This window comes from Schistocerca piceifrons, chromosome 4 (assembly GCF_021461385.2).
Source record: "Schistocerca piceifrons isolate TAMUIC-IGC-003096 chromosome 4, iqSchPice1.1, whole genome shotgun sequence".
Classification (NCBI taxonomy): domain Eukaryota; kingdom Metazoa; phylum Arthropoda; class Insecta; order Orthoptera; family Acrididae; genus Schistocerca; species Schistocerca piceifrons.
In genome coordinates, this window is record NC_060141.1 from 22,722,162 (window position 1) to 22,747,697 (window position 25,536).

Sequence of the window (25,536 nt, forward strand, 5' to 3'; positions counted from 1 at the left end):
GGTGTCTCATAATTAGTGGTGAACATTATACAGGGTGATTCAAAAAGAATACCACAACTTCAGGAATTTAAAACTCTGCAACGACAAAAGACAGAGCTAAGCACCATCTGTCGGCGAATTAAGGGAGCTATAAAGTTTCATTTAGTTGTACATTTGTTCGCTTGAGGCGCTGTTGACTAGGCGTCAGCGTCAGTTGATGCTAAGATGGCGACCGCTCAACAGAAAGCTTTTTGTGTTATTGACTACGGCAGAAGTGAATCGACGACAGCTGTTCAGCGTGCATTTCGAACGAAGTATGGTGTGAAACCTCCTGATAGGTGGTGTATTAAACGTTGGTATAAACAGTTTACAGAGGATGGGTGTTTGTGCAAAGGGAAAAGTTCTGGACGGCCGAGAACGAGTGATGAAAATGTAGCACGCATCCAGCAAGCATTTGTTCGCAGCTCAGGAAAATCGACTCGCAGAGCTAGCAGAGAGCTGCAAATTCCACAATCAACTGTATGGAGAGTCCTACGAAAAAGGTTAGTTATGAAACCTTATCGTCTGAAATTGGTTCAAGCACTGTCTGCAGCTGATAAGATTAAAAGAATCGATTTCTGTGATTTTATCCTTGCTCAAATGGAAACAGATCAATCTTTCGTTTCAAAGATTGTGTTTAGTGATGAAGCAACTTTCCACACTAACGGGAAAGTCAACCGTCACAATGTCTGTATATGGGGCACTGAGAATCCGCGGGAAACAACTCAGTATGAACGTGACTCGCCTAAGGTGAACGTTTTCTGTGCCATTTCAGCCAATAAAGTTTTTGGTCCCTTTTTCTTCGAAGGTGCTACTGTAACTGGACTACAGTATCTGGAGATGTTAGAGAATTGGCTGTTCCCTCAGCTCGAACAAGAAGCACAACAATTCATATTTCAGCAGGATGGAGCGCCACCACATTGGCACTTATCTGTCCGTAACTACCTGAACGTCAACTACCCGAGGCGATGGATCGGCCGCCAGGCAGCCCGTGACAGAGCACTTCATCACTGGCCTCCAAGAAGCCCCGATCTTACCCCCTGCGATTTTTTCTTATGGGGGTATGTTAAGGATATGGTGTTTCGGGCACCTCTCCCAGCCACCATTGATGATTTGAAACGAGAAATAACAGCAGCTATCCAAACTGTTACGCCTGATATGCTACAGAGAGTGTGGAACGAGTTGGAGTATCGGGTTGATATTGCTCGAGTGTCTGGAGGGGGCCATATTGAACATCTCTGAACTTGTTTTTGAGTGAAAAAAAATCTTTTTAAATATTCTTTGTAATGATGTATAACAGAAGGTTATATTATGTTTCTTTCATTAAATACACATTTTTAAAGTTGTGGTATTCTTTTTGAATCACCCTGTACAATGACAACTGAAGCAAAAACCAAGAGCAGGCTTTGCCTGCAGGGTCTAACAGTACCACCACTTGCAAAGTAGGTTAGAAATCAGATTAATAATGTTGCTCACGCAGCATATGTTCGCTTTATCGGGCAACAACAAAGTTATTGACTGTGGATGGTATCGTCAGAATGGAAATAAGGAAGTCACTGTAAAAAAAGTAATTAATTTTGGCACTTATCTTGAATGGATTCCCACGTACATTTCGTCGAAGTTGTTATGGCTCATCTTGTTGATTCTAAGGTGATTCCACTTTGACTGCTAGAAGGTCCAGATCTGTATTTTAGCAATATTTGAAGACCTAACAAATGCGTTTTTCAGGAAATTCTTAATGATCAAACAATCCCAGATCAGAACAATGGTATGGTAGAAATAATTTTTGACTCGGTGTTCACGAACCACATTTTTATTAAACTTCTTGTAAATTCACATATACTTCTTAATTGTCACATCATCAAGAAAACAGTTTTGTATCAATCTTCAGATATTTAATTTCCACTTTAACCAAACAAAAGACTTGACTGTTCTTTTACAAAGCGAAATAACAATTCAACTTCTGCAAAGTGAAACAAAGGCTGCTCTCTGCACATTCGCGCCGAAACGGTTACAAGTAAGTCACAGATTATGACAGTCTCATAGAAATGAATACACACAAGAACCATATCACTGTAATACATCGATTCATCGGAGTACCTACACATTAATAAAACCAAATGTGAATATTGTCACAAAAATATGTCTGTTACTTCGCAGAAAAGTAGTACGATATTACTGGTATCGAGAACTGGGGTTGGAGTGCCGTAATGGTCACGTAAATAAAGAGCCAGTACAAGGGGCAACGAGTTTCAAAATTAAATTTCTGAAAATAGCAACAAATCGCACTTTGTATCTTTTATTGACCCGTTTCGCTCGTCAGATCAACAAGAGCATCATCAGAATATACAGTGGAAGTTTCTTTTAATAATTCTATTCGTTGGATTTGAGATTCCGTTTTGGCTTGAGTGGTTGGTCGTAACTTTGCCGTTGTTTAGCTTACCGTGTCTTTGTCCATTTCCACCTGCGAGAGAAACCAATTATACAGGGTGGTCCATTAATAGTGACCGGACCAAAACTCTCACGAAATAAGCATCAAACGAAAAAACTACAAAGAACGAAACTTGTCTAGCTTGAAGGGAGAAACCAGATGGCGCTATGGTTGGCCCGCTAGATGGCGCTGCCATAGGTCAAACGGATATCAACTGCGTTTTTTTAAAAATAGGAACCCCCATTTTTTATTACATATTCGTGTGGTACGTAAAGAAATATGAATGTTTTAGTTAGACCACTGTTATCGCTTTGTGATAGATGGCGCTGTAATAGTCACCAATGTATAAGTACGTGGTATTATGTAACATTCCACCAGTGCGGACAGTATTTGCTTCGTGATATATTACCTGTGTTAAAATGGACCGTTTACCAATTGCGGAAAAGGTCGATATTGTGTTGATGTGTGGCTATTGTGATCAAAATGCCCAACGGGTGTGTGCTCTGTATGCTGCTCGGTATCCTGGACAACATCATCCAAGTGTCCGGACCGTTCGCCGGATAGTTAGGTTATTTAAAGAAACAGGAAGTGTTCAGCCACATGTGAAACGTCAACCACGACCTGCAATAAGTGATGATCCCCAAGTAGGTGTTTTAGCTGTTATCGCGACTAATCCGCACATCAGTAGCAGACAAATTGCACGAGAATCGGAACTCTCAAAAACGTCGGTGTTGAGAATGCTACATCAACATCGATTGCATCCATACCATATTTCTATGCACCAGGAATTGCATGGGGACGACTTTGAACGTCGTGTACTGTTCTGTCACTGTGCACAAGAGAAATTACGGGACGATGACAGATTTTCTTCCACGCGTTCTATTTAGCGACAAAGCGTCATTCACCAACAGCGGTAACGTAAACCGGCATAATATGCACTAGTGCGCATTGGAAAATCCACGATGGCTGCGGCAAGTGGAACATAAGCGACCTTGGCGGGTTGATGTATCGTGCGGCATTATGGGAGGAAGGATAATTGGCGCCCATTTTATCGATGGCAATCTAAATAGGGCAATGCATGTTGATTTCCTACGTAATGTTCTACCGATGTTACTGCACGGTGTTTCTCTGGCGATGTACTTCCAACATGATGGATGTCCGGCAGATATCTCGCGTGCGGTTGAAGCGGTATTTAATAGCATATTTCATGACAGGTGGATTGGTCGTCGAAGAACCATACTATGGCCCGCACGTTCACCGGATCTGACGTCCCCGGATTTATTTGTGTGCGGAAAGTTGAAGGATATTTGCTATCGTGATCCACCGACAACGCCTAACATCATGCGTCAGCGCATTGTCAATGCATGTGCGAACATTACGGAAGGCGAACTACTGGCTGTTGAGAGGAATGTCGTTACACGTATTGCCAAATACATTGAGGTTGACGGACATCATTTTGAGCATTTATTGCATTAATGTGGTATTTACAGGTAATCACGATGTAACAGCATGCGTTCTCAGAAATGATAAGTTCACAAGGTACATGTATCACATTGGAACAACCGAAATAAAATGTTAAAACGTACCTACGTTCTGTATTTTAATTTAAAACACCTAACTGTTACCAACTGTTCGTCTAAAATTGTGAGCCATATGTTTGTGACTATTACAGCGCCATCTATCACAAAGCGAAAAAAGTGGTCAAACTAAAACATTCTTATTTGTTTATGTACTACACGTATGTGTAATAAAATGAGGGGTTCTTATTTTTTTAAAAACGCAGTTGATATCCGTTTGACCTATAGCAGCGCCATCTAGCAGGCCAACCATAGCGCCATCTGGTTTCCCCCTTCAAGCTAGACGAGTTTCGTTCTTTGTAGTTTTTTCGTTTGACGCTTATTTCGTTAGATATTTGGCCCGGTGACGATCAATGGACCACCCTGTATACAGTGAAAGTTTCTTTTGATAATTCTTTTCGTTTGATTTGAGATTTCGTACTGGCTTGATTGGTTGGTCGTAACTTTGCTGTTGTTTAGCTTTGGGTGACTGTGCATTTCCAGCTGCGAGAAAAACCAGATATATATCTGCCTGCCCTGTTTTATAATATTAACAAAAAATATGCAAAGTGATTAGATCCTGAACTTTAGTATTAATCTCTTCAATTAAACAAAGTGGTTCCCGTGGGTTAATGCAGCTCGTGAAATGGTCCCTGTACGTCGATAATGTTCGTAGCAAACTAATCCTAAAATGAATATATCTTACCTCGTAATGTAATTGCTAGTGCTTGCCGCTGTCTGTGTGTCAACTACAGTAGCTGAGAGCTTAGTGCAGTGTGCTCCAGACAACAAATAAACTATTTTATACACACCGTTGAGTGAGACACTTCTTTAAATAAAAGCGGCTTGGATCGTGGATGCGAACAATGCTGTTACGAGAAAAATTCCTTTAACAAGCTGTTTTTAAATTCCAGAATGAAATTTTCACTCTGCAGCGGAGTGCGCGCCGGTATGAAATTTCCTGGCAGATTAAAACTGTGTGCCGGATCGAGACTCGAACTCGGGACGTTCGCCTTTCGGGGGCAAGTGCTTTACCAACTGATCTACCCAAGCACGACTCACGACCCCTCCCCATAGCTTAAAAGCGAGTAGAACACTTGCCCGCGAAAGGCAAAAGTCCCGAGTTCGAGTCTCGGTTCGGCGCACGGTCTTAATCTGCCAGGATGTTTTTAAATTATCTGATATATATTACTTGTATGCAGTCCATGTTACAACAGTCATTAACACTGACAAAGGGCAACATTGATACCAAACTCTCACTCTCTCAAATATTAGACAAAAAATTAATAACTGTGAAAAATACCTTACAGTGAAAATTACTCAATCTTTAATGAAAAATCTAAACTTCCTTGATAAGGACGTCTCAATCAATAATGATTCTAACTACTCGCGACTGCAGTGCCAATAAATAAAATATTATCCTTATTCCTCTTCATACAGTTTTCATTCTAAAACACTAATCAAATCCTTCTCGTCTGTTTCACAGCATCCAAATACAACTAATTTTACATCAATACAGATGCACTTAAATTTACATCTACATTGCCTCGAGTCCTCTGCTCGGCATCTTTCTCACTACTGCTCTAACGAGAGAACTCCCGCGCTTTTCGCTGCCAAGCAGCGATAACAAAACAATCAAATCTCCCAGCGACACAACTACTCTGACCAAAGTCTACGCGCGAATAGTAAGCGATTCAAAATCGTCGCTTAGCGTTTGAGACATCCAGAAAGTGTTATGATGCTCGTCGTCAGTTGTTATGATGACAGGTGGCCAATGCTAAATAGAAACCTATATTACAGGTTTGGCAGTGAAGTCTGCATCTGCAACGACTGAAATAATTAGTAGTCGTGGGTAAAAAATTATATATATAGTACTTAACTTGTGTTACAGGCTTCTTCATATGCTGCATACATATAATTACAAACAGATGTCGACAGAGGCACTACTTATGCCATACTTGACTAAGCGCCTTGTTAGAGGTTGCTTCCTATCAGCTGAAGGCTATGCTACATTCCTACTTGACGTCCCTAGCAAGAGTGGACGAGATCTCGCTAGGAACTTGATACAAGCCGCGGAGCGGCGCTAGTTGCGACTCGCAGGTCCAGCGATATATATCTATTACGGACTGCGGTCGATATTCCAACTGTTAACAAGTGTGGTATCTAACGTTGATACCACACAAAGTATGTACAAATTCCAGAAATGCAAATAACAAACTCCCAATAGACCTATTTCAACAGTTTTCAGTTGTCTGACAGCATTACAGACTGCTTTTAAAGTTGACTGACAGCTCTAAAGATTAAGCTTTGGAGTCATTAACTCTAATCTACGTTTTACCGATGGATCAAATAGAAATTCAGGGGCTTCAATTTTTCTTTACAGTTCGGTTTGGAACTGGTTGAGTGTATCTTTACTAATTTCGTTTAATCCATTCTGTTCGAAATACTGAAATTTTTTGTCAATTTAATCTTTTTCATATAATAACACTGCCGTATTATCCGTAACAGATTTTATCACCAAAGCTCCTGCATCTAGCAAATTTTTATTTAAAATTTTTACTGTTCTATATTCCGGTTATTGGAAGCATTTACATTTAGGGCATTATGTAGGGCTTTGCTCGTTTGTAAAGCAACTGTATAACTGTTACATTAACGTGCTACACATAAATCTAGTGCAATTCACTTAAGAAAGTTCATAACTCGTTACAATTCGCTACCGATGGTATCATAACTGACTCAGAAACACAAATTAATTTCTATGATAAGCACGTCAATTTAACAAATATACAGCTAAACAAGAGTGAGGTTGCCTTATTGGAGAAAGGACTTCAGCATCACTGAAAGCACAATTTATCGAACAAAGACATTAAAGATATAATTTCTGAGATAAAAGTGGTTTGTATTTGCGCCAAATTAAACAAAAATGAAGAAACAAAAGTTGCTTTACAAACGAACAAACCCCTACATAGTGCACTAAATGCAAGTACTACCAATACACCGGAACTTGCCATAGTTAAAACTTTAAATAAAAAATTGCGGGACGCAGGAGATTTAGTGATAAAATCTGATAATGGTATACGACGCAGTTATTATAAGAAAAAGATTACACTGACAAAATATTACAGTATTTCAAACAGAATGGCGTAAAAGAAATTAGTTAAGATCCACTTAATAACTTCCAAACCGAACGAAAAAGAATAACTGATGTTTCTCAATTTCTATTTGACGCATTACCCGTAAAAAAACGCCGATTAGAGTTAATGAATCCAAGGCTTAATCTTTAGAACTGGGAGGCAACTGTAGACTGTATATTCTGATGATGCTCTTGTTCATTTGAGTAGTGGAATCGGTCAGTAAAAAACGCAAAGTGCGACTTGTGACTGGTTTCAGAAACTTAGAAGCAAAACCGATCCAGTAAACGTGGCTCTGCAGGCGATCCATTTGCAAAGTGACTCTGAATGTACGGTTTCGAGTCGCCACCGACTTCAGTGTAATAATTATACAAATAAAAATGAATTTTTAATGTAACACGTTCCTAAATCGGGCTGAAAACTAAAAATTTCTCTTAACCGTATAGAAATTCCTCACACTATACAGATATCGCTGAAAATTTGTGATTGTGAATTTTTAATAGCTTTGACAATACTTGTAAGATTTAAAACTAAAAACGTGGGGCACACGTAATAGATAATGTTAAGGAGATGAACTATACATGAATCAGTTGCTAAATAGTGTAATAGTAAGGAGGTGAACAATTCATGCATCAATTACTATTTAGTGTAATCGTAAGGAGGTGAACTATTAATGCATCAGTTATGTACTGTATGAGATCCACGTTTTCCGTTAAAAATCTTACAGGTATTTTCTTAGCTATTAAAAATTCACTATCACAAATTATCAGAACTACCTGTGTGGTGCTAGGGAAAATTATTTTATAGTCTTCAGTCCGATTTGAAAACGTGTTGAATTAAAATTTATTTTTACTTAAATAATTATTTTCTACTTTTCAGTTTTGTGCGTGCGAAATTTTTCAATTGATGTTAAACGCTTTAATGAGATTACAATTGAGACTCCGGATAAATTTGAGCTTTATTTTAGTTTCTATTCATCTGAGGTAACGAATATGTTGCTTCCTGCTAAGTACATCACGCAAAAAAAAGAAACAACGTGAAGGTAAAAATTGGAGAGAACTACCAAACGGCCACTGTGGTTCACCCCAACCATTTGCGACTCGAACTGGAAACGGGGGAAATGGTAGTCGTACACAAAGTACCGTTTTCTTAACCAGACAAGAAGGCGAGTTAATATTGATTATCATACAGTTCCGAGCTACGATGTAGCTTTCAAGTCTCTAGCTCATGAGGAAGTTAATTTAAAATCAACTGCAAAATTTTTACCGCACAAAACAGACACACAGACAAGAAAGTGGACCATCTGCGAGTAAAACGCGCGCTCTGAGAGTTCAATGCAAACCTAGTCATGTATGTGGGCGGTTCATCCGTCCTGGGAATCGGCAGTCTCCATTATTTTTGCCTGGCAAGTTATAGATCCTGAGAATTCAAGAGTATGAAGAATTTTTTTAATTTTAATTTTAATTTTGAAGTGGGATAACAAGTGACAAAAGAAATATTTTTTGGTGTGTAATTAGAAATTAACATTGTTTTGATTTTTTTGTCTTTGCTTGTACTGTGAAGTCTTTCTTCTTCCCACATGTCCTGATTCTAGGCTAACGGGAAGTACCTACAGGTTTTGATGAGTGAGTTTGGGAGAATCAAAATAGGTCACATAAAAAGCCATATCTTTTGATTGGGTGTACTTAGAAGCTTACATGTGTTACACCACCAAAGGTCAGTGGACCTTGGTATGTGACAAATTGAAACGTCTAACAGTTAGACAGAAACAGTCAGACGAACGGACAACACTGTAATACTATAGGGTTCTGGTTGTACCGACTGAGATAGGGAGCCCTAAACAAGCAGTAAAATGAGTCATGTTTACAGCAGATGTCGCTAAAATTGCTCCAGGTATCCCTGCGTTTTGTTTTTATACCGCCCCCTGCGACCTGCACGCTCAGCCACAGGGGAGCTAGAGGTATCTTATTGCCAGAGTAATTTTTTTTCCAGGTTGCAAGTGATACGTGTGTTAAGTTCGATAGAAATTGCTCGAGGCGTTACAGAGGTGAGCCTATAAATCAAATGAACCGTCGCAGACTCTTTCTACAGCAGTTAATCTATGCTCATAGCGCCTGTAGAGGCTGTGACGCAGTCTGCTAAGCAGAACCATCGCACATGGAGTACATCTGGACAAGCGGTGTTCTGCGTTATGCTCCTTTGTCACCCCGTTTTCACCCCCAACCCCTCGCGTATTGCAGGTAATGGTTGGTACCCCAACGTTACTGTTTTATCATCCAGTTGTGAGGCATATTTGAAATTTCAAGTTTCTAGCTCATCGGGATGTTTAAAATCAATTGCAAAATTTGTACTGAACAGAGAGACACAAGGTCAAGATGATGATGATGATGTTTGATTTGAGGCGCGCTCAACTGCGAGGTGATCAGCGCCCGTGCAAAATCCCAACCTTTACACAGTCCAGTCTAGACACTTGCACGAATGATGATGAGGACAACTCAAACACCAAGTCCCCGGGCAGAGTCAAGAAAGTGACGTAGTAAAAACACGTCAACGTAGCATGATGAGACGCTAGAGGCGTATTGTGTTGCTGGTGTACGACGGCATACGACGCGCCACTGCGGTCCATCGCGTATAGGCCGAGCCTGTACCTTCGCTTCAGAGATCACCTGACCTCACGCCTCTGAATATTTTCTGTCTGGGGTCGTCACAAAAGTGGTGCACAGCGTTAGCATCGACACATTTGAAGAACGGGAGTAGCGAATTCTATCGTCTTGCTAAAAGTTACGAGATGAGCCGAGGTATATGAAAGATTACGTAAAAATCACTGTAGAGGGGAGAGCAGCATTGGCTGCAAATGCGAGGACCACCTGTGGGAACATGTCCTTTCGACAGTTGTAAGTATACAGTAAATTGCTGTGTTGAATTTCTTGCTACAGTAAGACGCGTGAAATTTGAGCTCCATTAGAAGGGGCTTAACTGAAAGAAAAAAAAAAACATTTTTTCAAGTAATTTGCCCTAGAAAGGAGACCACTCAGCAGTCGAATTTTTGTATTTTTTTAAATTTTTATCATCATCATCATCATCATCATCATCATTTAAGACTGATTTTGCCCTTCAGCGTTCAGTCTGGAGCATAGCCCCCCTTATAAAATTCCTCCATGATCCCCTATTCAGTGCTAACATTGGTGCCTCTTCTGATGATAAACCTATTACTTCAAAATCATTCTTAACCGAATCCAGGTACCTTCTCCTCGGTCTGCCCCGACTCTTCCTACCCTCTACTGCTGAACCCATGAGTCTCTTGGGTAACCTTGCTTCTCCCATGCGTGTAACATGACCCCACCATCTAAGCCTGTTCGCCCTGACTGCTACATCTATAGAGTTCATTCCCAGTTTTTCTTTGATTTCCTCATTGTGGACACCCTCCTGCCATTGCTCCCATCTACTAGTACCTGCAATCATACTAGCTACTTTCATATCCGTAACCTCAACCTTGTTGATAAGGTAACCTGAATCCACCCAGCTTTCGCTCCCATACAACAAAGTTGGTCGAAAGATTGAACGGTGCACAGATAACTTAGTCTTGGTACTGACTTCCTTCTTGCAGAAGAGAGTAGATCGTAGCTGAGCGCTCACTGCATTAGCTTTGCTACACCTCGCTTCCAATTCTTTCACTATGTTGCCATCCTGTGAGAATATGCATCCTAAGTACTTGAAACCGCCCACCTGTTCTAACTTTGTTCCTCCTATCTGGCCTCAATCCGTTTATATTTCTTTCCCACTGGCATTACTTTCGTTTTGGAGATGCTAATCTTCATACCATAGTCCTTACATTTCTGATCTAGCTCTGAAATATTACTTTGCAAACTTTCAATCGAATCTGCCATCACAACTACGTCATCCGCATATGCAAGACTGCTTATTTTGTGTTCACATATCTTAATCTCACCCAGCCAGTCTATTGTTTTCAACATATGATCCATAAATAATATGAAGAACAGTGGAGACAGGTTGCAGCCTTGTCTTACCCCTGAAACTACTCTGAACCATGAACTCAATTTACCGTCAACTCTAACTGCTGCCTGACTATCCATGTAAAGACCTTTAATTGCTTGCAAACGTTTGCCTCCTATTCCATAATCTTGTAGAACAGACAATAACTTCCTCCTAGGAACCCAGTCATATGCCTTTTCTAGATCTATAAAGCATAAATACAATTCCCTGTTCTACTCATAACACTTCTCCGTTATTTGCCGTAAGCTAAAGATCTGGTCCTGACAACCTCTAAGAGGCCTAAGCCCACACTGATTTTCATCCAATTGGTCCTCAACTAATACTCGCACTTTCCTTTCAACAATACCTGAGAAGATTTTACCCACAACGCTGATTAATGAGATACCTCTGTAGTTGTTACAATCTTTTCTGTTTCCATGTTTAAAGATTGGTGTGATTACTGCTTTTGTCCAGTCTGATGGAACCTGTCCCGACTCCCAGGCCATTTCAATTATCCTGTGTAGCCATTAAGACCTGACATTCCACTGTATTTGATGAGTTCCGACTTACTTTCATCCACCCCAGCTGCTTTATTGCACTGCAATCTATTGACCATTTTCTCCACTTCCTCAAATGTGATCCTATTTCCATCATCATTCCTATCCCATTCTACCTCTAAATCTGAAACATTACTGACCGCATTTTCACCTACATTGAGCAACTCTTCAAAATATTTCCTCCATCTGCCCAAGGCATCCACAGTATTCACCAGCAGTTTTCCTGACCTGTCCAAAATATTTGTCATTTCCTTCTTACCTCCCTTTCGAAGACTGCTAATTACACTCAAGAATGGTTTTCCAGCAGCTTGACCCATAGTCTCCAACCTGTTTCCAAAGTCTTCCCAAGATTTCTTCTTGGATGCTGCAATTATCTGTTTGGCTTTGTTTCTTTCTTCAACATAACTTTCTCTGTCTACCTGAGTTCTACTATGTAGCCATTTTTTATACGCCTTCTTTTTCCTTTTACAGGCTGCCTTGACCGAGTCATTCCACCAAGCTGTTTGCTTCATCCTACTTTTACACACTACTGTTTCAAGACATTCTTTAGCCACTTCTAGTACTGTGTCCCTGTACCTTGTCCATTCCTTTTCCAATGACTGTAATTGAATACATTCAAGTAACCGGTACCTTTCTGAGATCGCTGTTATGTACTTGTGCCTGATTTCTTTCTCTTGAAGTTTCTCCACTCTTATCCTCCTACATATGGACCTGACCTCCTGCACTTTCGGCCTCACAACCCCAATTTCACTGCAGATTAAATAATGATCAGTGTCATCAAAGAATCCCCTGAATACACGTGTGTCCCTCACAGCCTTCCTGAATTCCTGATCTGTTATTATATAGTCAATGACAGATCTGGTTCCCCTGCCTTCCCAAGTATACCGGTGAATGTTCTTATGTTTAAAAAAGGAGTTTGTAATTACTAAGCCCATACTGGCACAGAAATCCAAGAGTTGTTTCCCGTTCCTGTTGGCCTCCATATCCTCTCCAAATTTACTCACAACCTTTTCATACCCTTCTGTTCGATTTCCAATCCTGACGTTAAAATCACCCATGAGCAGAACACTGTCCTTGTCCTTTACTCTAACAACTACATCACTGAGTGCCTCATAAAAACTATCCATCTTATCTTGATCTGTCCCTTCACAATGCGAATATATTGACACAATCCTAATTTTCTTGCTAGACACTGTCAAATCTATCCACATCAGTCGTTCGTTTACATACCTTATTGCAACTACGCTGGGTTCCATTTCTTTCCTGATGTAAAGCCCTACACCCCATTGTGCTGCCGGCCGAAGTGGCCGTGCGGTTAAAGGCGCTGCAGTCTGGAACCGCAAGACCGCTACGGTCGCAGGTTCGAATCCTGCCTCGGGCATGGATGTTTGTGATGTCCTTAGGTTTAACTAGTTCCAAGTTCTAGGGGACTAATGACCTCAGCAGTTGAGTCCCATAGTGCTCAGAGCCATTTTTGAACCCATTGTGCTATTCCTGCTTTGACTCCTGACAGGTAGACCTTGTATTCTCCCACTTCCTCTTCTTTCTCACCCCTTATCCGAATGTCACTAACAGCTAAAACGTCCAGCCCCATCTTACTTGCAGCCTCTGCCAGCTCTTCCTTCTTCCCAGAGTAGCCCCCATTGATATTAATAGCTCCCCATCTCATTACCATTTGTTTGCCAAGTCGTACCTTAGGAGTCCCTGGTTTGTCAGTTAGAGGTGGGACTCCGTCACCTCCAAAGGTCCGAGGCATTTTGCTCTGATTGTTGCCAGCATCATATTTAATGTACCAGGGAAGCAGGTTGCTAGCCTTACTTGCCCCGAGTCCCATTGGGTTTTACCCCTAACGGCTGAGGGACTAACCGGTGGATTTGGTAGTCTTTGCCGTATGAGCACAAAGGTGACCACGACTCAGAATATGTCCGAGATGCCCAGCCTTATTCCAAAGTAACAGGTATCCCGACTGTCGGGACCACTTACTTGGCCACTCATACGTTGCCCGTGGTTCATGAACTAGGACATGACTACAGGAACCCACACCATGAACCACTCTTATTTTTATGGCACGTGAAATTCAGAACTCAAATATCAATCACCCAGTGCCGTGCTATGTAACTCTCAGAACGTCTTGAGAAAATCGGCGTTGAAGTTTTCCGAATGCCGTTAATATACTGAAGCAAGGCAGGGTTGCCAGTGAGCAGTGTGGATCTGTGACAGAATGTGCGACTACCATGTGGGAAGCTCAGATGCATTCGCACCAGCGCTAATGTTTTATGCAAAGGCGTAAGTTCTACAAATATTTCTGTGGACTGTAAGACACATAAAGATGGAAAAATTAATTTCTGTTTTTTAATGCAAGCAGTCTTTATTAACTCTTATATGAAAAATTAGTAAAAAATAATTTATATTTGCAATGACAGCTGGACTTTTGCGTGGTGTAAGTAATTAGAAATAAGACGCAGTTCATTTTTCATAAATATGATAATTAGATATGTGTTTACTAGCAGATGTTTGGTACTTTTTATGTTTAAAAGACACAGGTATTCAAAAGTAAAAAATGAATACCGAAACGAGACTCGGATCAGCGATGCAGCAATTACCAGCCTCTAGCTCTGCTAATATTTTTTCCTTAATCGTGTATTTTACGCCTCAAGGAGAAGCTCATAGAAGCCACAGATGTGTTTAAAAATTTACGTCAGCTGGGAACCGAAGCTACGACGTCCAAGTGGGATTCGAGCTGTCTACCGGCAAGCGGTGCTGAGGGCTGAGGAGGGGGGAGGAACGGGAAAATGAAGACTGCGGCGTGGCGTGCCTGCAGCAAAGAAGTCGCCTTGTCGGACACCAAACAGTTCTCTGCCAGTACTGTTTGCGTTAAATTACATTTCCGTTCTGCATCAGTTATCCTACGGCCACTACGCATATGCCCAAAAAAACACAAGAAGTGGCGAAGTCACATCGTTAAATGCCAAATGGGAATTGCCGTACTTTTCGTATTGTTTAAAGGCCATGAAAAGGGCTCAATATACCACCGCACTGTTATGTACTGGAAAGACACTCAGCCGGCCGCTGTGGCCGAGCGGTTCTAGGCGCTTCAGCCTGGAACCGCGCTACCGCTACGGTCGCAGGTTCGAATCCTGCCTCGGGCATGCATGTGTGTGATGTCCATAGGTTAGTTAGGTTTAAGTACTTCTAAGTTCTAGGGGACTGATGACCTCAGATGTTAAGTCCCATAGTGCTCAGAGCCATTTAAACCATTTTTGAAAGACACTCATTGTAATACCAGCCATGAAGACGATATGATGCACTTATTTTTTGACGAACGACGGTGAATGGTGGCTGAACTGAAGGCGGCTATTAGGGATAAAACTGAATTAACGATTAAGCAAAGTGGTGGCAAAAACTACACTGGTGTCCACAATTAAAGCAACAAACCGCTATTTCCCCGTCCTGCGTCTAACTGGCGATATAATCATACAAATGCTTCAACAGATGTCCGTTCGATCGTGTTCTTACAGGAGATGGCATTCCGGTCAATGGACAACCATGTTAACGATGACATCTAGGCAACTATCAGACAGGGTTGTGTTTGATGGCTAGTCCCATATCCACAATCTCTGTGTACACAGCTGTAGACGGCGCAATGTGGCACAGAGAGAAACCTCTATCTCTCTGCGGCGGAAGACCATAAGAAGAATGGAAGCAGGAGAGTCGCAAACTTTCTTTCTTTCTTTTGCTGACGCCTTAGTCCCGCAGCGATCGCAGCGTCCGCGTGGTTGCAACGGATTTGGCAAGGTTAGTGTGTAGATCACTAAACTAAAAGGAAGATCAGGAATGGCAAAATTAAAAGAAAATTGAACGAGGAGATTAGCTTCCTAGCTCACCCGTTCTTCATTCAGGAGCTACAAGATGCCATCAAAGATTTGAAAAACAATAAGGCCGCTGGCCTCGACGATCTGAGATCTGAGCAAATTAAACATTTTGGACCGGGAGTACAAGCATGGATCCTAGAGCTAATGAATAACTGTATTACATTAATGCAAATTCCTAAACTGTGGAGGAAAGCTCGGGTTATTGCGTTACTAAAACCAGGGAAAGACCCAGCTGAAGCTAAAAATTTCCGGCCTGTCTCACTGCTTTGTCATTTATTTGAAGTGCTGGAGCGAATGATCCTCAAACGCATAGCTGATTATGTGGACAAAGCCCTCATTAGCGAACAAGCTGGATTCCGACCAGGAAAATCATGCTGTGGCCAAATCCTTAATCTCACACAGTACATCGAAGACGGCTATCAGAGGGTAGAAGTAACTGGGGTCGCATTCCTGGATCTCAATGCTGCATATGACACAGTTAACCATAAGTTGCTTACCCAGAAAGTGTATGATGTCACTAAGGACTACACCCTTTCTATGTTCGTGCAATGTACGCTACAGAACAGGCGCTACTATGTAACCTTACAATCTAAAAACAGCCGATGAAGGACACAGAAAAATGGACTTGCACAGGGCAGTGTCTTGGCTCCAATATTATTTAACATCTATACCAATGATCTTCCCGTCAGCCACCAGACACGAATGTTCATATATGCTGATGATGCAGCAGTGGCCACACAGGATAAAAGCTTTGAACAAGTGGAGGAGAATCTCACAGGAGCCTTAACAGAACTTGCTACCTATTACGACGGCAATAATTTCAAACCAAACCCTAGTAAATCTCAAGTATCCGCCTTCCATCTTAGGAACAAACAAGCCAAACGGAAACTCCGAGTCATGTGGCAAGGGGAAGAGCTGAAACATACAAACAGCCCAAAATACCTGGGAGTAACATTGGACAGAGCACTTACTTTTAAGCAGCACTGCCACAACACTAAAAAAAAGGTCTGTGCCAGGAACAACATACTGCGGAAGCTAACAGGTTCACCGTGGGGAGCTCAACCACATGTTTTGCGCACCACGGGTCTGGTGCAGAGTATCTCAGCAGCGGAATATGCGGCGCCAGTTTGGAGGAACTCTGCCCACACTAAGCGACGTCGCCGTAAACGAAACTGTACGTATTGCCACAGGATGCCTCAAACCAACTCCCACAAACATCATGTACCCCATCATAGGCATAGCACCACCCACTATCCGCAGACAAGTAGCCGCCGAGATCCAAAGATCAAAACAAAAGAATGATCCTCGACACCCGATGCATATGCACCGAAAACAACGTGTCCGGCTGAAATCCCGCAGGAGTTTCATTGAAACTACTGAAGAGCTTGCCACCGAGCCCGTCGCAAGGCGGCTATCTCTCTGGGAAGAAATGGTGCCACACTCCACAACGGAACTACTTGAGGAGGGATCTGCAGGATTTCAACTACCTTTTACAACTTGGAGGTCATTAAACCGGCTGCGCACTGCAGTAACTGGGTGCAAATCAAACCTATTTAAATGGGGTTACAGTGATGGCGACAGGTGTGAATGTGGAGCAATACAGGACTTGGACCACCTACTGATCTGCCCAGATACGTCTATAATATGCACTGAAGATGATATTTTGAAAGTCAATGACAAAGCAATCTACGTTGCTAATTACTGGGAAGGGAAGATATAATTGGTGCATCCGGATACGGAAGAAGAAGAAGAAGAAGTGTGTAGGGTAGGGGTGGCCGGATGCCCTTCCCGCCGCCAGCCCGTACCCCCCTGGGACGGAATAGTGTCTGCGTCTAGTGTAAATCGTGAAATAGTGCGAACGTGTTGCAAATGTCTGCGACTCGTGTTACTGAGGCGGAAAGTGGGGACCAGCCCGGTATTCACCTAGGGCGATGTGGAAAACCGCCTAAAAACCACACCCACTCTGGTCGGCACACCGGCCCTCGTCGTTAATCCACCGGGCGGATTCGATCCGGGGCCGGCGCGCCTACCCGAGTCCAGGAAGCAGCGCGTTAGCGCTCTCGGTTACCCTGGCGGGTCCAGGAGAGTCGCAAACTGATGTGGCCCAATTGCTTAGTGTGAATCGTTCTGTTGCTTCTTGTGGCGACAGTTTATGAGACCGAAACTGTACCCCGAAGACCAGTGTAGGGCCGACCGCGTGTGACATCAGAAGGAGAGCACCGTTATTTGCCTGGATGGGCACGACGGTATCCCCTTAGTGCTGCACGGCAACTGGCAGCTGACCTCGCAGCATCCACTGAAGATGTTTTATCGACGCAGTCTGGCCTTTCTTGTCGGACACCCGCTGTATGTGTTCCTGTGACGTGTCTTCACAGAAGGGAGCGTCTAGAGTGATCAACATGCCACCTGGAGAGTCGAACAGTGAGTCAATGTTCTTTTCACAGATGAGTCCCGATTTGGTCTGGAGAGTGACTTCCGACGGATTCACACCTGGATGGAATGTAGAACATGATTTCGCGACCCAAGCATTGTGGAAAGAGACCGATATCGAGGATGTTCCCTAATGCTGTGCCGGCCGTTGTGGCAGAGCAGTTCTAGGCGCTTCAGTCCGGAACCGCGTGACCACTACGGTCGCAGGTTCGGATCCTGCCTGGGGCATGGATGTGTGTGATGTCCTTAGGTTACTTACGTTTAAGTAAGTCTACAGAACTGATGACCTCAGATGTTAAGTCCCATATTGCTCAGAGCCATTTGAACCGTTTGAACCCTAATGCTGTGAGCAGGGATTATGTTGACCACTCAAACATCTTTTCATGAAATTGTACCGCTCAGTCGGCAAGGTTTAACTGCTGTCACGTATCGTGACGAGATCTTGGGACCTCAAGCGCTGTTGTTGCAGGATGCTGTGGACCAGACTTCCCACTAATGGACGATGACATTCGACCTCGTACAGACTTCTTAAGTAATAGAACCCAGTAAGTTGTTCTCGATGGTGAGTGTTCATCGGAGGTGAGGGTGTCATCTGGAGTGCCCCAGGGACGTGTGGTAGGTCCGCTGTTGTTTTCTATCTACATAAATGATTTTTTGGATAGGGTGAATAGCAATGTGCGGCTGTTTGCTGGTGATGCTGTGGTGTACGGGAAGGTGTCGTCTTTGAGTGACTATAGGAGGATACAAGATGACTTGGACAGGATTTGTGATTGGTGTAAAGAATGGCAGCTAACTCTAATATAGATAAATGTAAATTAATGCAGATGAATAGGGAAAAGAATCCTGTAATGTCTGAATACTTCATTAGTAGTGTAGCGCTTGGCACAGTCACGTCGATTAAATGTTTGGGCGTAACATTGCAGAGCGATATGAAGTGGGACAGGCATGTAATGGCAGTTGTGGGGAAGGCGGATATTCGTCTTCGGTTCATTGGTAGAGTTTTGGGAAGATGTGGTTCATCTGTAAAGGAGACCGCTTATGAGACTAATACGACCTATTCTTGAGTACTGCTCGAGCGTTTGGGAGGCGTTCTTTTCTTTAATCGCTACTGAGGAAATTTAGAGAAACAGCATTTGAGGGTGACTGCAGTACAATTTTACTGCCGCCAACTTGCATTTCGCGGAAAGACCACAAAGATAAGGTAAGAGAGATTAGGGCTCGTACAGAGGCATATAGCCAGTCATTTTTCCCTCATTCTGTTTGGGAGTGGAACAGGGAGAGAAGATGTTAGTTGTGGTACGAGGTACCCTGCACCACGCACCGTATGGTGGATTGCGGAGTATGTATGTAGATGTAGATACAGGTTGTTGATGTTTCCTCGGAAACGGAAGATATTACACCCACAACGTGCCCTGCTCGCTCTCCCCAAATGTTCAAATGTGTGTGAGTTCCTAAGGAACCAAACTGCCAAGGTCATCGGTCCCTAGACTTACACACTACTTAAACTTATTCTAAGGACAACACACACACCCATGCCCGAGGGAGGGGCCGCGCAATCCGTGACATGGCGCCTCAAACCGCACGGCCACTCTGCGCTACTCGCTCTCCCCATCTGAATCCCATAGAGCATGTCTGGGATCCACTAGGAAGACGGGTTACATAACGCTGGTATCCAGCAACCACTTCCCAAGACTTGTAAGCCGCTCTGCAGGAATAATGGGCGTTATTGTCTCAGCATGAGACTGATGACATCATTCACAGCATGCCCCGTCGTTGTCAGGTCTGTACGGCTACCAGAGGTGGTCGCACCCCATACTGAGCACATTAATCAGTTGTCGGAAAGTGTGTGCAAATCCGCTGAGTTGGAAAAATGAACAACGTTTTTGTCTGCTGTTATGCATGTTGCAGTTTTTTATGTTCTGTGTTATTTACATTGATTATACTTTACTGTCATCTGTTTATAATGTTTTGTGGCAAAGGAAAATCAACCTTGCAAAATTCCCGTTGTTTCTTTAATTTTTGGGCACCAGTGTCTAATTGTCGACATCACCAATTATTTGAATTCAGTACAATTTTCCATTGTTACAACCTCTCGATATACCACAGCATCATCCGCAAAAAGCCACAGTGAACTTCCGATGTCATCCACAAGGTCATTTCTGTATATTGTGAATAGCAACGGTCCTACGACACTACCCTGCGGCACACCTGAAATCACTCTTACTTCGGAAGACTTCTCTCCATTGAGAATGACATGCTGCGTTCTGTTATCTAGGAACTCTTCAATCCAATCACACAATTGGTTTGATAGTCCATATGCTCTTAGTTTGTTCATTAAACGACTGTGGGGAACTGTATCGAACGCCTTGCGGAAGTCAAGAAACACGGCATCTACCTGGGAACCCGTGTCTATGGCCCTCTGAGTGTCGTGGACCAAAAGCGAATACAAAAAATAAAGAGAATCAGAGAATCTGATCGATAGAAGCGGATCAGCACCATCCAGTTGCAATCATTCGCTTGTAACGCCCCGCTTAGAACCTGTTACAAGCTTGAAGTCATTTGCACGTCAGTTTCATGGCGCTGCAGCTTTCGCGGGGACATGTGGACGCACAGTGTCGGAAAGAGCATCGGGTGGCAGCCGTCACAGAGTAGTAGTCTCTACCTGTGCCGCTGTGCCGCCCGGTGCACCAAGGAAAGCGGCCCGCCGGCTCACCTTGACCCGACCTGTCCCAAAGATGCGCCCACGTGGCCCCCTACAGCAAGCGAGGCCAAGTGAAACCGAACACGCGTGCTCCCCGCCTGGAGCTGACGTGCTCAGCATATTGCTCCGAAAGCGTCGACTCGTAATGACGGCCCCAACGAAACACATACCCTGCTCACAAGTATAAGACAAGGAGAATAGTCGACCTAAATTTAAATTGTGTAAATGATCAGTAATGTCAGAAACTGAGTCCGCCTTGATGCAAAACACCTTGTTATACGTTTATTTCTTTATTCTCCCAAACTAGTTTCGGAGACAAATATCACCGTGATCAGTGTTTCTTTTAATCTTATTTATTGTTTGTTACAGCATGTTTTAAGCAATTATTGTCGCTGTTTGCGACATATTCTCTGTGCGCTTTTTTTTGTTGACGTTCAAATGGCTCTGACAAGGGAACCTCCCCATCGCACCCCCCTCAGATTTAGTTATAAGTTGGCACAGTGGATAGGCCTTGATAAGCTGAACACAGATCAATTGAGAAAACAGGAAGAAGTTGCGTGGAACTGTGAAAAAATAAGCAAAATATACAAACTGAGTAGTCCATGGGCCATATAGGCAACATCATGGAGTCTGGCAGCTCGGCAGCGCCGTGGTACCGAGGTAGCGTGAGCAGCTGCAGAAGGAGAGGTCCTTGCTTCAAGTCTTCCCTCAAGTGAAAATTTTACTTTTTTTATTTTTGCATAGTTATTATCTGTCCGTTCGTTCATTGACGTCTCTGTTCACTGTAATAAGTTTAGTGTCTGTGTTTTGCGACCGCATCGCAAAACCGTGCCATTAGTAGACGAAAGGACGTGCCTCTCCAATGGGAACCGAAAACATTTGATCGCAAGGTCATAGGTCAACCGATTCCTCCACAGGAAAACACATCTGATATATTGTATACGACACTGGTGACGGCATGTGCGTCACATGACAGGAATATGTTGTCGACCCACCTAACTTGTACACTTGGCGAATGGGTAAAAAGATTCTTCTACGTTGCCCGATTTAGGTTTTCTTGTGAATGTGATAATCACTCCCAAAAAAGTGATGAAAAGATAAGAGTTTGTCACATAAACTGAAAATAAAAAATTAAACTTTTCACTCGATGGAAGATTTGAACCAAGGACCTTCCGTTCCGCAGCTCCTCACGTTACCACGAGACCACGGCGCTCCTGCGCCTAGTGTCCTTGATGTTGCCTATTTTCCCATGAACTACTCAGTTTGTATATTTTGCTTATTTTTTCACAGTTCCACGCAACTTCTTCCTGTTTTCTCAATTGATCTGTGTTCAGTTTTTCAAGGCCTAGCCACTGTGCCAACTTATAACTAAATCTGAGGGGGGTGCGATGGGGAGGTTCCCTTGTGAGCACTATGGGACTTCTGGGGTCATCAGTCCCCTAGAACTTAGAACTGATAAAACCTAACTAACCTAAGGACATCACACACATCCATGCCCGAGGCAGGATTCGAACCTGCGACTGTAGCGGTCACGCGGTTCCAGACTGAAGCGCCTAGAACCGCTCGGCCACAAAAGCCGGCTAATGCAATCTGCCACGAACGTTACTATCTCCAGAGATTTTCCAGATGCATAGCCTGCAAAATCGCCTGATCTGAATCCATTTGAATTTTGCCTCTGGAGCTGTCTAAAAGAACGCGATTCCAATGGATACGTTTTCTTTCTACCTGATCTGGAGGCCAGTATACAGTAACACGCTGCTCACATTCCACCGGAACTGCTGCGACCAACTGTCGATCACGTCGTTTTACAGTCGCAGCATCTCGTCGACGTCTCCGGTGTCCGTATTGACAAAATAGCAAAATAGGGAAAAGGCGGTTAGTAATAAAATATAAATTATGCTTTCCTCACTTATTTCACTTTTTCTGCCCACGTCCCGTTCCTAATCCATTAAATATGGGATTATTTCAATACGTCTGTCTTGCATTTACAGCGCCTTATTTGCACCTGCTGGCCAAAATTGGAACAATTTTTCTCCCAGCGTGGATCGATTCCTCATTAGCGCATTAGAATATTTCTTTGCTATACGGTAGTTATAGCCCATAATACAACTCTGTGAGTAGGTGTACTTTAATTATAACCACCTGGCAATCAAGCAGTGACCTAATCTCGTTATGTTACACCGAGTGAACTTAAGTATGTTAGTCGACAATGATTAATTCCCTGTGAGCGATTCTGAGCCAAAAAAATAAATTTACTCTGCAAGTGAGCCGGCCAGGGTGGCCGAGCGGTTCTAGGCGCTACAGTCTGGACCGCGCGACCGCTACGGCCGCAGGTTCGAATCCTCCCTCGGGCATGGATGTGTGTCATGTCCTTAGGTTAGTTAGGTTTAAGTAGTTCTAAGTTACAGGGGACTGATGACCTCAAAAGTTAAGTCCCATAGTGCTCAGAGCCATTTGAAGCATCTGCAAGTGAAAAGCAATGAAACTGTACTCATACATTCGTCCTGTCAGTCCACTGAAACTTGAAAAACCAAGAGGGCCGGCCACGGTGGCCGAGCGGTTCTAGGCGCTTCAGTCCGGAACAGCACGCCCGCTACGTTGGCAGGTTCGAATCCTGCCTCGAGCATGGATGTGTGTGATGTCCTGAGGTTAGTTAGGTTTAAGTAGTTCTACGTTCTAGAGAACTGATGACCTCAGATGTTAAGTCCCATGCTGCCCAGAGCCATTTGAAAAACCAAGAACAAGTAAATTAAATATATGTCATTCCCTGGCATTAAATATGGCTGCTACGAGTACACGGTAGAAATGTTGTTGTTTGAGACACAGCTATGCGTTCATCCCATGCAGTTCGGTTAGTACTGTAAACAGAACCAACCCCAAACACGTGCAGCCCAGCTGTAAGATTCGAATACCGCGCCAGTAGCGGTTCTCGACCAATCAGGGCAGACCACACTTATGATAGGTTCGCCCACACGCTGTATAATGGCGAGTTGTGAATCTGTCCGTTTCACAAACTTATTTATTACTTACGTGAGAAATCAGAATCTGTGAAATATGGAAGGTTCATCGAATTTATGTGGGCAGGTGTGACTTTTATTTTACTAAATCGAAAAAAAATAATTGTTGGGAGGAATGTGGAGAAAAACACTGCGTTCTTATATTGGTACTGCTCCCATGAAAATGTTGTCTTGAAAAATTACAATACTACGAATGATATATCATTTCATTCTAAAGAAAAGAACAGACACTACATAACGAGTTTCTTTACGTGTCCATTCTCCGCAGCAAGCACAGAGATATTTGTTTTGTAAATAAAAACGCTTTCACTTGCTGCGCTGAGTTTCATTTTCCCAGACATATTTGGCCTTTTTTCACTTAAAGGCATCAATGAATTGGATTGTTCTTCCTGTTTTTAGTTAGCATCGGTGTTTTCTCTCATCTGACCGCACGGAGGTTGCACTACCGCTCTATTTACGAAACACGAGAATTTTTTGTGTTTCGAACATTTTTCTTCCCACTTTTCATTTTTTGCACTTGTTGCTTTAATGCATTCTTAGTCTTCGGTCGCTAGTAAAGGCACACTAATATACACTCCTGGAAATTGAAATAAGAACACCGTGAATTCATTGGCCCAGGAAGGGGAAACTTTATTGACACATTCCTGGGGTCAGATACATCACATGATCACACTGACAGAACCACAGGCACATAGGCACAGGCAACAGAGCATGCACAATGTCGGCACTAGTACAGTGTATATCCACCTTTCGCAGCAATGCAGGCTGCTATTCTCCAATGGAGACGATCGTAGAGATGCTGGATGTAGTCCTGTGGAACGGCTTGCCATGCCATTTCCACCTGGCGCCTCAGTTGGACCAGCGTTCGTGCTGGACGTGCAGACCGCGTGAGACGACGCTTCATCCAGTCCCAAACATGCTCAATGGGGGACAGATCCGGAGATCTTGCTGGCCAGGGTAGTTGACTTACACCTTCTAGAGCACGTTGGGTGGCACGGGATACATGCGGACGTGCATTGTCCTGTTGGAACAGCAAGTTCCCTTGCCGGTCTAGGAATGGTAGAACGATGGGTTCGATGACGGTTTGGATGTACCGTGCACTATTCAGTGTCCCCTCGACGATCACCAGTGGTGTACGGCCAGTGTAGGAGATCGCTCCCCACACCATGATGCCGGGTGTTGGCCCTGTGTGCCTCGGTCGTATGCAGTCCTGATTGTGGCGCTCACCTGCACGGCGCCAAACACGCATACGACCATCACTGGCACCAAGGCAGAAGCGACTCTCATCGCTGAAGACGACACGTCTCCATTCGTCCCTCCATTCACGCCTGTCGCGACACCACTGGAGGCGGGCTGCACGATGTTGGGGCGTGAGCGGAAGACGGCCTAACGGTGTGCGGGACCGTAGCCCAGCTTCATGGAGACGGTTGCGAATGGTCCTCGCCGATACCCCAGGAGCAACAGTGTCCCTAATTTGCTGGGAAGTGGCGGTGCGGTCCCCTACGGCACTGCGTAGGATCCTACGGTCTTGGCGTGCATCCGTGCGTCGCTGCGGTCCAGTCCCAGGTCGACGGGCACGTGCACCTTCCGCCGACCACTGGCGACAACAGCGATGTACTGTGGAGACCTCACGCCCCACGTGTTGAGCAATTCGGCGGTACGTCCACCCGGCCTCCCGCATGCCCACTATACGCCCTCGCTCAAAGTCCGTCAACTGCACATACGGTTCACGTCCAGGCTGTCGCGGCATGCTACCAGTGTTAAAGACTGCGATGGAGCTCCGTATGCCACGGCAAACTGGCTGACACTGACGGCGGCGGTGCACAAATG

The 25,536-nt window shown here is 43.7% G+C and overlaps 1 protein-coding gene across 1 annotated transcript in view; it reads left to right on the plus strand.

Annotated features, from left to right (window-relative positions):
• The window catches only part of LOC124794934 (putative fatty acyl-CoA reductase CG5065), a 466,122-nt gene that overhangs the window by 147,655 nt on the left and 292,931 nt on the right, over window positions 1-25,536 (plus strand). The gene's annotated exons all lie outside the window — the stretch shown is intronic.